Below are 13,618 nucleotides of genomic sequence, written 5' to 3' on the forward strand. Positions count from 1 at the left end.
ATAAGAAAGAAAAACTGGTTAAAAGTGAGCGATTTATAAAAAAATATGCTACTCATCTGTAGAGCGATATGAATTTTCAAATTAAATAATGAACAACGAATGGGGTTTATTGATTCGGGAACTCAGTACGAGAACGGATTCAAAGCTCCATGCTCCCCCCTCGCCAGGATCTTTGTGACTATTACTATTGCGAAGCACCGCCTCCTTTTTATCGGCCACTTTTATACTCGCTTATTTTTATGCCCTTGTTTTCGGTCGGTGATTTTATGGTCGCGAATTCGTTCAGGAGTTTCTTTAGCTATTCACCGATAATTGGGTAGTCGATGTGTCATTGGGGAGCCATAAATTATTGTTTATTGCTAAATTCAGACAATCGATCACGTGCCTTAATATGCAGCATCGTGCATAATCGACGATTCACTTTCGATTTCTGTGCAGAAGTGATTTTGTGCATTAAGCGGAAAAAACTGAGCGCAGAAGAACATCAAGAACTCCAATCCGGTTACGGCTAAGAAGTAATTGGGATATTTTCGTTGCAATTATAATAAAAATCTTCCCAATCGAGTGGCTTATTAAGGTTGTTCAATAGCGAAACCCGATTTCTTACGGAAATTTTGAAAAAAATATGTCGCGCAGAAAAATCTAAGGAATCGATTAAAAAAAAAGTAATTCTACCGTAGTTTTTCAGATATTGCAAGTTAAAGTTCTGTGGTCTCTCCATCTGAACACGTGGTATTCGTTGAACAAAAAATGCGTATCGAAATAACTCGAGAATGGCTCTTACGATTTTGATTTAAAAAAACACAGTGTTAGAGAATCTTCTGAAGAAAAAATAAAAAAAATTAAAAAACATGATTGACCGTCCAGTTTTTGAGAAGAAAAATTTGTGTTCTCGTATATGTGCATGCGGCATGAAAATGTATTCCAGCAGGGGCATACGCGACAGAAAAAATATAAAAATTCCAAAATCACGAGCAATTATGAAATTTTAGTAAAATATCGTAACCATATTTTTTTTACTGATCGCTAACGATAATTCGAATATTTTTTGGAACATATTTCACGACTAATGTTCACACAGGAAGGGCACCCTATTTTTTATACGGCACTTAGTCATCGAACTACCTTAAATGAATTTTCTTCATAACTCGTTCGATATAAAAATAGTCTCAAGATAAATTTGATCCTTAGACTTATTTCAGTTTTCAGAAATAATTATAAAATATCGATGGCTGTGAATCCAATTATGCAGATATTTGAACGTCAATAACGTGTTCTGTAGTCGAGATTGATCCAATAGAGGCACCCACTAGCCGGTGTAGTTAATTATCGAAGCGTGGGGTAATAATCTCATATCGGCATTTCACACGAATTGCTTGTCAAAATAGCCTCCTCAAATTAATTTCTCATCGTTCCTGAATATCGTTCAAATGGTTTGATGGAGCTTTAGAACGAAAAACCTGCACTGCTCACAGAAGAGGAAAAACGTCAATGGTATTCCACATTTCTCTCGTATCTCAATTACGATTGCCGAGCTGAAAATCGTATGTGAGGCTTTTAATTTTATGAATAACGATCGATTTTATTAGTGGAAAAAAACAAAGCGATTATTCACACTCGAAACTCGCATACGCCACTTGACTTTTTCTTCAGCGATCTCTGTCCGAGTACAGTGATTTATTATTGTAGGAAAACATGTCAAATCTCGGTGAGTGGAAATTTCGACGTATCATCATTCCGACGAACAAGGACGCTGATTTTACTGGGAAAAATAGAACTTAAAAGGACGAGAGAAAACCTTGAAGCATTTACTATTTTAAACTTCGCGTCACTCCAATTTATCCCACCCATTAATCTTGTTTCTCATGGTGAAAGGTACCTTGGGAACATATTGAGTCGGAGCTCCAGTTGCTTTTGTCATTGGCGATAGTTGTGCAATAAAATGGGATAAATTTCTCTCGTCCTAAGCTGATTTTCTGCTGGAAATACCTTCGATTTTTTCTAACCCTCGTTTATCAATATAAACGTCAGTTTTTCCAACTGCGATAATTATTTTCTGGATTTTTACTTTAATTCAATGGAAGTGTCAAAAGATTATGTTCCCATGATTTTTTGAGCTTATTCAAGTTTTTCGACGTCTCGAATTTGCACCCTGGATGCTCCAAGTTCCAGTGGTCAATTCACTTCTGCGTTGAGCTTTAGATGGACGCCACGATTTGCGCAAATCCAATCACTTGACCCTGCCAGTCGAGAGAATCAATCAACATCCCAATACTAATTTAAGGAATTTCGAGCCTGACCTTGACTTTGGTCACTGCTCATAACGAATCACAGTGTCGAAACGAGCACGAAACAGAATTAATCGAAACTATTCAAATCTTCAAAATCATGTTTTCTTTATTCGATTTTGTATGAATTCGACAATAATATTTTAGGTCTCTGATGAGACAAAAATCAACGAATCGTTCCAGATCCTAACCCAGGAAACTTTTTTTTTGCCATAAATGCATATCGCTAGCTATTGAATCCCGTAAATTTTACCAATTAAGCGGGGCTGGCATAAGCTTTCGGTAGTTTTAAATTGCGAAAAATGCATACGTTCAAGCACACGTATAATAAAGGAGCGCAACGGTTCGTTTAGCACTGCTGTGCTGGAAGGTATCCGTGATGATTGGCAATAAAATTTTATTTCATTTGTTCCATTAAATGGGACTGTAATTAAATACATACATTTTTATTTTTATCCTTTACAATGATCGAAAAATGTTAGTCCTGAAACCTAAAAAAAAGTGCATAAAAATTGTATGTACTTTGATCTTGAGCAATCGGAAATTTTTTTGAATTCGTGATCTTTCGAACATGAAATTGTTGACTTTTCATCGAAACTGGATTTATTTCGGCGGTTTCAAGTCTCTTTGGGCATTGGTTTTTTCGAGAGATCTGAATTTATTCAGAAACTTTTTGAAAGCTCCTCTTGTCCTGGATCAGTCGAATGGATGCCATAATCTTGTTCCATGGCATAAATTAATCATCATAAAATCATACATAAAATCATCGATAAGATTTTTAATCGATGAAGAAAACGACAATAACGTTTATTCGGCATTTTAATTCGAATGCTAATTCCAAATGCTCGTTATCACGTTTAAGAAGGAAAAGGAAATGCGAGAATGGAATAATCGGAGAGTGTAAGTACGAAATATTCATTGATTGGCCCTTGCGGCTTTCTGTGTGTGGAATTTCAGCGTTTGGCCAACAATTTCCGCGTGCCTTATTAACGAAGACTGCTAGCAATGTCCGCATCGTAACCTCTGCATGCATTTACTGTATGCATGCTCTAAGAATTTCAAATATTATAGGCACGAGCTTTCCATTTCGTTCATCGTCTCTTCCTTCTCGCTCCGGTGACCTGCTACGAGCTGCAAACATGCACAGAAACAGTAGAATTTTTACTCGAATTTTGGGGAGCTTGCGTATTCCTGAGGCTTGCCAGTAATTCAGAAATTTTCCATTTACTGTTGATATTCATTCTCGTAACTTGTTATTTATTTCCAAATTGAATATTTCCAATTCAATTATCAAGGAGGGTGGCTACATTCGTCAAAATGATAAGAAATTGATCAAATTTGGTGATAATGTTCTTCAACATCAATTACTCGATAACTGTACAGAAGAAAAATCTTAAAAAAATTGTATTGTCAAATTTGGCACTAAAGAATATGCTCACCAAATTTTATTAAATTCTTATCATTTTGAAATCTTTAATGTATTTAACATGGTTTTTAGCATAGCAACGTTGCATCGTCGCTAGCCACCCTCCTTAAGGCTTAAATATACACTTGCAGTGGGCGAAATAAGAACGTGATTTTCTTGATTTTTTTTCGACAAGAAAATAAATGTTTATTGAAAAACTGTGAACGACATCCAATAGTACATATATTCAGGTACTTGTACAATTTTTTTCATCAAGAAATTTCTCAAAATGGCACAACTCCAGCTGTATTCCACTAGCACCTTTTTTTGAGCATCAGTTGCGTGGACATGATAACTAAAAAACTATTAATCCGATCCATATAAAATTTATACCACTAATTTATTGTAATAATGACTCAGGCCTGGACGAAGGATTTGTAAAAATTTTGATTGAAAAGAAATGGCGATAGTTTTAACAAAAAATTCCTTTTCTGAGGTGCTAAATTTTCGATTTTTTTGTTACAATTTTTTTGCAACAAAATACGAAATCCTTCGTCCAGGCCCCAGCTACTATTTTAATAAATAAGTGGTATAAATTTGGTATGGACCGGATTAATAGTTTTTTGTAATAGTGCCCACCGCAAAGGTATTTTTAAAAAAAGACGATACTGAGATAATCGCGTTTAAAGATTCAAGTATTAGACAACCGCGTGCACCAGGCGGTCGTTTGAAATACTTATAGCTACGAATCTAATGCTCCGATCTTTATGAAATTTGGTGAGAATATTCTTCAGATATTGTACTTGAGAAACATGTAATAAAAAAAATTTCGATTTTTCCGCCCATCACAAGTGTATACAAGCCCTTAAATAACCGTTTCATCGTGTCCTGCACATGAATTGGTAGAAAAAATTTCTGTTAAAATTGGCCCTTTTTGGAAATACTTTTTTAAATGAATCCTCAAAGTTTTCTCCGTACAAACAACTTATCAATAAACGATCATTTCGAAACATTATTATTCAAAGCAATTATGACGAACGTGCCAAAAATGTTTATTCCGATGGAAAGCCATGAATGAAATACATGCGGAATCGTTGTCGTCATTCCACATGAATGATGATTTAATTCCCTTCATTTATAGCGTTGAGACTTGGGGGATTTAATGAGGATTTGGTGTAGCAGCTATTAAGAGGTTACGGATCGCATGTAAGCTCGTTTCAAACTCAGACTAATTATATTTCTAAATTAACCTTCCTGTCGCAATTTCAGTTCCCCGTACATCATACCGCACCATTCAACGAACGTTCGCACTCTACTGTACAGCGTGTGGTGAATTGGAATCGTACGAGGTGATGCAGAAAGTGGAAGTAGATCAAAGTCATGCCTTTCTCGGGGTGGGGTTCAATATGTCGAATAACTGAATTGTAGAACGGTCGATATTTCGAAATTTTTAAAGTTGTAATATCAGTTTGGAGAAAAATAAGTAATTCGAAATTCTTATTCCCGATCGACTATTCAGCAGATTGGGTGCTTAATCAAAAATTCCTTCTTTGAATTCGTATTTACCCGAAAACATATATTTCAATAGTTTTCATTTCGAATGCAATTTTAACAGACCATCCGAATGTCAAAAGTTCATAATTTCGAATTCAAAATGGAGAGTAATTGTTTTACTGACAGACCAGAATATAGAGTAGCAAAAAATCGAAAGTGAATTTTTCGAGCCTATGAAACTTAGATATGCGGAATAGCGATGGCTCGAAAAGGCGAAAGTCAAAATGGCGATGTTTAAAATTGGAGATCACCGGTCTGAGTAAGTGAGTGAGTGAGACGCGTGTATTTGGAGCTCCACTGCATTTCTTTATTTTGATCGATCGACTTTCTAACGTTTCGCTATTTTGACTGTTCGACTTTTTGGTGTTTTAATATTTCAACCTCAAATCGTAAAAAAATGCACTTCATTGAATAATTTATTTAGAGACAGCAGCTTCGCGCCGAGTATTGAAAAACAAAATTTGGAAGAGCTGAGAAAAGATGTGCAGCGTGTCGATAAATTTCTTGTCTGTAGTTTTATTGGATTTTGCAGCCAACAGTCAAGTTTTTCAATAACTTAAGACCCATCGCAGTCTCATGCATTCATTGGCTGTGATATTTCTCGACGGAGAAGAATTTCCATAGAAAATCATTTCGAGGATCTCGAGTCATAAAAATTCAGATTTTCTTGTGTTTTTCAAGTACTTTAGATATAACGGCTTCGACTGCTCAAGGGCAAAAGCGAATGGCGTTTTCAGTGTTTTCTCGGGTTTAGATAAACCACCAGTGAAATCCTGACAACAGCCACTGGTAAAAACCTTACGTTGGCCCTCGTGAAGTATCTTGTCACTTCGAATTACTCCGAAGCCAGAAGCCAGGAGTAATGTGTTTTGTCGTACTTTACGTGACTTTTTATCTGCGTTTTTGGTGAAGGAAAAATGGTCAAATCACTCGTAGCGAGAGGTTGCACGTACGTTGATTTTTACGAATTCTTGAACACTGTCGGTTCCGTTTATAAAGGTCGAAAGTACTCGTCGAGTAATTTGGAAAATCGATGGTATAATGAGCCCAAATTTTCATATTTTTACAAAAGTTTTTTATTGCACAAAAAGAATTTTTATTTCATTGATAACCGATGATATAATACGAAATTTTGAGACTTTGACGTTCTTGTCATGTCATGAACACTCTCAAGAACGTAAATATCACTGTATGGGCGATCTCAAGTACACGGAGAAAACGGATTCGTTTTGTATAATGAGGAATGTATTATTTTTCAAGAATTTTCAAAGTACTTAGCCACCGATCACGAACAGCACAGTATTTTTTGAATTTTCCTATTTTTCGTCCCTTGAATTCTAAACAGCTTTATATGGATAGCAAAAAGTGATGCACGTCAGAACTATGTTTCGTTTCGATTTCGAGTGTTATTCATCATGCCACTTACATAACACTTACTGATAAGTGGAAATGTATTGTAAATCACAAATTTTCACTGTCAGCATAGTTATTTAACTTTATGATAAATACACGAACATACACCGAATACATGTGACATTTTGCCATACAAACAGTGTTTTTTCAGGCTTGCCCAAGCATACTTTACAATGTCAACATTTGAAGTGACTGAAAACATTTTTTACTATGCTCATAGAGAAAAACTCTTGAGTCTTTTGAATAAAGGTATGGGTTTTGGTCTTCTTACTATGGTCGACAGAACAATTCTTATTATTGTTCTTCGAATCAATGCTGCAATCCAGTACGTATTGTAACGTGGCAATTTTGGACACGTTACGAACAGAGGGATCATCGAAAATTCTTCGACTCTAGGAAATTCATCAGTCTAAAGATCAAGAAATTCAAATGTAGAAATTCAAGGTCAACGGAAACTCCATGCCTCCACGCCAGCTGTAAAGCTCACTCAGTATGCCTCTCTCATTTCGATAAAACTTGTCTAAGCAAATCTTAAACCGGCGTCCAGAAAGTATCGAGAGCGAATTCTAATTTTGAGCACTTTTGCAGGAAAAAGTGTTACAGTATGTCTGACTCTGAGATACTCTATTCCTAGTACTCTCTTGTAGAATTTTCGGCCTCGTTTTCTCCGTGTATGCGAGCGTAGTGAGAGCCCATTCGATAGATAAAACAATTGATAGGCGATCGCAGAATATCCTGAGAGCTCTGGAATACGCGTTCTTTCAAATAAACCCCAGCATCACAGTTTCTTGTTATCGAGAGAAAAACTGCGTTATTACGAACAAATACATAGAATTTCAGCTCCACGTGGTTAGTTGAGCTAACATTTTATTTCACGTCCCGATTTCACTTTGCAATATCGCAATTCCTAATTCACTATTTCACATACGGTTTTTCCAGGAAATTATTGACAGAGAAACGATTTGAAAGAATCACTTTTTCACAGCCAGCTCTGGCTTCATAAGATTCGTTGCAACGCAAACTGATAGCTCTCCATTCACTATGAGGAAGCAAACACTAATCCATTTGAATTACAGGCTCAGGAACCGTGATTGGAAGGTTGAATCATTGTTTTTCTATGGAATCTGCCACAGCTAAATGATCAAGAATGTGGAGATGTCCCTCAAATGAATTACTCGCATCTAACTTGTCCAAAGTTTCTCGAACGTCTCCATTGCCGAGGTGACGGTCCAACCAACCCCAAGTCAGAGAAAGCCAGCACACTTCCTTATACTCGAATATGAAGTCTATCAAGCTCGCATTTTTTGCGAATCGATCTTCCAGAGCAACCGATCCAGTAATGAATGAATTTTTTTTTTACTGTTCTTTACTGATAAATATTTTTATCCTTTTCCCCTTGGTTGGGATCGCCGAATCTCAGTCACCACTGCACGGTTTGGGGGTTGAATTTTTTCTCGAAGAGGAAAAATTTGTTCTGAAAGAGGAAAAGGGAGAAATAACAGGAAAGAGGCGGACGAGAGCCGGGACATTGCTCGGTGCTCGATCACGGATCGTCATGCACTCCAGTTGTCATGCACTGGATCAGTCAACAGCACGCGGCTGCGGAGAGCGACGATCCGTACGGCGCGAACCTACCCCGGAGGCCGAACGCACAGGCCCCGTTTATTTGTCACCGGGAGGCGTGTTTTCAACACGAATTTGTGAAAAAGTGAGATCCGAAGCGTCGTGGGATTCGAGCGTAAAAACATGAATTTTTATGTGGTGATGCTGCGAGCGAGAAATGGAACGTGAATCCGCGGTGTGCTGATAATCTGTGACGCATCCACTGGGAGCTCGTCCAGGAAGGAAAAATATTCAGCCCAGTTATTCACGAGTGCGCAGTCAATTACCAACGGGCACGAAATTTGGCTCGATAACCGCCTTCTCTTAAGCACTCGAATAACCTCGCATTTCCCGTTCTGGAGAGTCTCAACGAAAAGCTCGGCGTTCTCAAGCCTCCGCTCTCTTCAAGCTTCAAGTCTCGAGGAAGAGGAGACACAATTGCAATTTACCTGGAAACGAGTATCAAAGGAAATGAGCATGAAAAGTGTACGAGCTCAAAGATTCGACGATGCTGAACGACGGAGCGGTGATTAACGGGGAGAAACATGAATCTAGAAAGACTCCTCATTGCTGCGCCGCACTCTCGCGAATTACAAATAAAGGCTGAGCACGCTCAGGGAACATAATGCTCCGCGCGATTACCAATTGCGCTCACAAAGTTGACGGAAACGTTAACAAAATTAACTCCTCATGAAAAAGCGATGTCGTGAGAAACTGGGCAAGAACTTGTCAATTTCCGAATAAATTCGCACGAGCACATCAAGGACGAGGCTCTGAGTCTCCTGACGGGGAAAAAGTTGAGATTCCTCGATCCACGCAGCATCCCGGCGCAGGAACACGCAACGTCCGCGAAAACTCTGAAAACCTGTTTACAAGTAAATTACGGCGGAGCCGGTTGCATCTCGCGAAGCAAGACAAATAGCTGCGATTTTTGGGTGGCGCGAACGGGATCCTCGCTCGGAAAGACTCGTCGCAGCAGGGCCGAGGACGAGCACCTACATTTTTTCGGATTCGTTGTTCCGGGTGCTTCTTAACCCTCTCGAATGTAGGAATTTGTAACAAAGTTGGCATTCCGTGTGCTGGGCTCTGAGCGTGCAGCGATCGCGGCTTTGCGTTTACCGTAGGTCGGAACGCGTGCGCGACTGTCAGGGACGATATCAGGGAGGGAGTGGAGGCGCGGTCGTAGGGACGAGAACGTTACTTCTTCAGTTGGGTTTGGTGCGCGAACCGCGTTTGAGCTGTTCGGCAAACTTTTGATGCGAAAAACAGAGAGAAATAACGGCCGACTGCCGAGTGTACGCGAAGCTTCTTTGTTTTTATTTTATTTCCATCCGCGTCCTCGAACGATCGGGATATTTTTAGTGTGTCAAACTTCTCGTTGACGGGGAACTCGACGACGTCGTTTTTTTTTAATTTTTCGAGTAAATGAACGTGGAAAAATCCACGATAACCTTCGCCGCGACACTCTTGCGTTCGTAGGGATTTTACTCTCGTGCAAACCTCGGGACTTCGTGTGTGTTGTACTTTTCCAAAAGAGTTTTTACGTCCCGGGAATTGCCAGAGGAGCTCCGGGCCCTTGAAACGACTTTTTTCAAACTCTGCCATCTTCCTGACAACTTCCGGAATCCATCGGAACTTTTTGGTAAATAACTCAAATCATTTGTTACTCGACTAACGCATTCGAAAGTTTTCAATATTTAAGCTTCGTTCCTCCACAAGGAACTTCGCACGGGAAGGAACTGGCTCCGTCTTTCCTCCGTTGGCCCCTTAAAAAAGGGCACAAATAATCGGGGCTCTAGAGCCGAGAGCTCACGAATGAAATCGCCCTCAACGGAGGGGATATTATCCGGAGGCAGCGAAACATTGTTCTCCCCTCTGGAACCAAAGAACACATTTAAATAGCGTCCTCTAGGCTGGCTATTGGAGGAGTCAAATTTTTCGCGCGGCTCGCGAAGTTCATCCCATTTCTACAGAGTCGGTTAAATTCTCAGAGATTTTATTCTCGGCGACGAGAGGGTGAAGGTTCGAGTTTTGGCGTCGTTCTCTCGAGGGAGCACTGGCCAAAGGAGACCGACGTTCATTTCGCTTTTTCTCGTAACTGCTTTACGAGAAAAAGCAAACTCGAGGATGGGGAATATTCGAGGGAAAGAAATGGGGGGTTTAATTGAGTGAACTTTTACAACTCTTGGTATTTTAACCGGATAATTATTTTCGAGTTTCTTAGGTCTGCTGCGTCGCGCGAATCTCTTTTTCTTGCAGCCCCGTGTTTGTATATTTTGTCGAGTAGATTCTATGGTGCGTCGAGTTTCAGTGGGGAATCGACTCGTTTTTTAACTCCGATTAAAACCCCGAGAACCGGGAGCAATTTTCGCCCCTTTGTTTTTGGCGAAGATCCGACGTTGGCGATCGTTTGGTCGATGGGAAACTGAGCACCGTTTCGTGGACGAGGAAACAATGCCCGACATGGGCGGTTCTTTTATTAAAAACCGAGGCTACGTTATCGAATCGAGATTTATTGGTGTAGATTTTGGGGCCGACGACCCAAGCGATGCGGAGGGGTGAAGATCACCCGAGCTTCGCTCTCCATTTCATCCCCCTTTTCACTCCATAAGATCGCTTTTGTTCGTCCGCTCACGTCCACTTGGTCGTAGGATCCTCGAAATTTACTCTTTTCACTAACAAACGATCCAAGGAGGGGAAAATATTTCCCCTAACTGGTCCATCGAATTGACACATTTCGTCAACGAAAGTGGAAACTTGTGATCAATCATTTTTCGATATCAATTTTATTTTTTTCTCCCAACAATCTTCATCATTTCGCCAACAATTTATCTTTTGTCATTGAAAGAGCAAAGCGTGAAATAGATTTTCCTTTTTTTCCATTCTCATCTCACCATTGCTGATCTCTTTTCGGGGGGGGGGGGGGGGGCATCAGGGCGGGTCTACGTGCGTCATAACGAGTCTGGAAAGACAGCAGGAAACTCCCTTCCCGCCATCGCATTTTTATCAAACCCTCATCATGCCCGCGGCCTTCTCTTCATTTTGACAATCTCATCCGGTCGCTGGGTTTTCCTCTCACCGATTCCTGCCTCACAGCATTTTCGGAACTCCGAACTTGCTCTCGTCCGTGCTGGCATTGAGTGAAAAACAATCGAGGATTTTGGTTTGGCAACGTTCACTCAAACATCCAACAAATTGGACCAACGAACCAACTTTCCTTTGGAAATCATAGTTCAAGCGAAAAAAAGGGATTCGAAATAAGCAAAATCTCTTCGAGTCTTTCGAAACCTTTTATTTTGTGGACGTCAAAATTTCAATAATTAATGCAGAATGACGACCAGGCCCTGATCAAGCGAGATAAATATGAATGAACCTCTCACTATTTTAATAAAGAAATTTGCATCCGTAGGCAAAAAAGTGAATTCTGTCTGTAGTTGGATTGGATTTCTAACGAAAAATCAGACCTCGGTGACGGTGAACGTAGCTCACGAACAAATGGAATCTGACAGGAAGATGTGCAGGGCAAGCTCACATGGATAGTTTTCGTCACTCCCCTGATCCCATTTCTGGCTCACCCGTGTCTCTGCTTACTCCAATTTCCATTGATAATGCAAGTGGGTTAGAGATCTGACCAGTTGGTTTAAGCACACCACAATCTAAATGAGACGTCTAAGAATTGAGAACGAGGTACTTGGCATATGAAAAACATGACCTTCTGAACTTTTTCAAGAGGATTAATTATATTATCGAGGGTAGCTTTTGATAGTCGCTGTGATACCGTCACGGTTCAAAGAGATCGCGAGACACGTTGAAGCGATAATTCGAAAGTGGACTCAACAAATGATTTCAAGTTTATTGAAAAATAAATTGCAAACTTTGGCTTATGCATGGTTTTAGAAATTTGAAAAAATAGTATGAGGAAGGTTGTCGCTGGAAGTTTTCATTTACGTTTGTAAAAGTGTGTAATAATCCGAAGAAAAAAAACGAGATGGGGGTTGTAGGGAATTGATAAAGTATGGAAATGATCTGAGTTCAGTTGAACAAAAAATTTTACTTTATCAACTCATTACAGTTATCAAGACTGTCGTAATTTTTCTGATCGCAATTCAATGGTGAGGTAATTGTGAGACAAGTGAGTCCTCGTTCATTCGAATAAAGGCGAAACAAAATATCGACGAACTGTGAAACAATGATAGAAATATTTTTTCTCCTTCGAAAAAAAGGAAATTTGATGATCGATATTTTTAGATATTGATATGTGAAATCACTGAACAAAGAGTCAAAAAAATATGCAAAAACTCCACATCCGGGTATTGCGAAACGACGATTCGAGGAGCAGTCAAAAATTCTTGTGGAAGAGTATAAAGTTTCCTGACTGTAGCAAAGAATTTCATTTACGAATGATCGAGGTCGCTGTATTCACTGGTTCATAAACACCATAAGTCGTTTCTTACACGTGTGCTCAGGTTCACTGCGCATCTCGGTGTCGTCGCTCTCCCTGAGATCTCTCATCAGTCGCTTAGTAACTATCTACACCGAAGTAAATTGAAGTACTCTGATTATGGGATGCTTATGAAATGCCATGATTTTGGTATTCATGGAGAAACGAATCAAGATCGGATATCAAATCAATGCTCGTGGAGAGAATGTGCCAAGAATCCCAATAACATGATAATATTTTTTATAAATTTTTGTCCTGAAAGCATTTCCATAAATTCGCAAGAATTTTGAATTAAACACAATGAATGAAAGACAGTCGAGACGTTTCCTTTGCTCAGGCTGCGTATCTCGTGCTGTCCCAAGTCCTCGTTTCGTTCAGGCCAACGTCGAAGCTCCAAATGCTGATGAGACTTGACAGGCATATTCAAAGAAGCAATCGTTGAGCGTCGAAAATCGGTGTCCATCGACCAGCATGGTCAATAAATTCTCTGGATAACGTTGCTTCACGGTCCAGAAACGGTTGGTAGAAATCTCGACGAATCCGACGGATGGGGAGAATATTTATCGGATATCCGATTCACCCCTGCCAGGGAGGAGTGCTTTGAAGAGCCTTTTTTACATACAAATATTAAGGGAACATCGACGAAACAGTGGAACAGGTTCGATTTCACAGATGCAGTAATCCCTATGACTTCTCTTTATCCTGCAAACTTTTTCAATTAAACGTTTTTCCACGCGCAGTACACTCGGCCGTAATATTGAGACGCAGCTGTATACAAGCGCAGTGAAAATAATTTCGGTTCGAGGCAAAAGTAAGTTTTCGTACGAACGCTCACAAATGTCTGGTTCCATAAAAGCATCCTTCGTACGAAAAATTTGGAGCCTTTCCAGAAAACTCACTAAAAATATGGTTTCG

The 13,618-nt window shown here is 39.7% G+C and overlaps 1 protein-coding gene across 2 annotated transcripts in view; it reads left to right on the forward strand.

Moving 5' to 3' along the window:
* Positions 1–9,256: 9,256 nt before the first annotated feature.
* Positions 9,257–13,618, forward strand: part of Nmdar2 (NMDA receptor 2) — a 188,616-nt gene continuing 184,254 nt past the window's right edge. For both annotated transcript variants that reach the window (XM_043434106.1, XM_043434107.1), the window contains exon 1: positions 9,257–9,904. The gene's annotated coding sequence lies outside the window, so the exon portion shown is untranslated. The remainder of the gene's footprint in view (positions 9,905–13,618) is intronic.

This window comes from Venturia canescens, chromosome 1 (assembly GCF_019457755.1).
Source record: "Venturia canescens isolate UGA chromosome 1, ASM1945775v1, whole genome shotgun sequence".
Taxonomy (NCBI): Eukaryota; Metazoa; Arthropoda; class Insecta; order Hymenoptera; family Ichneumonidae; genus Venturia; species Venturia canescens.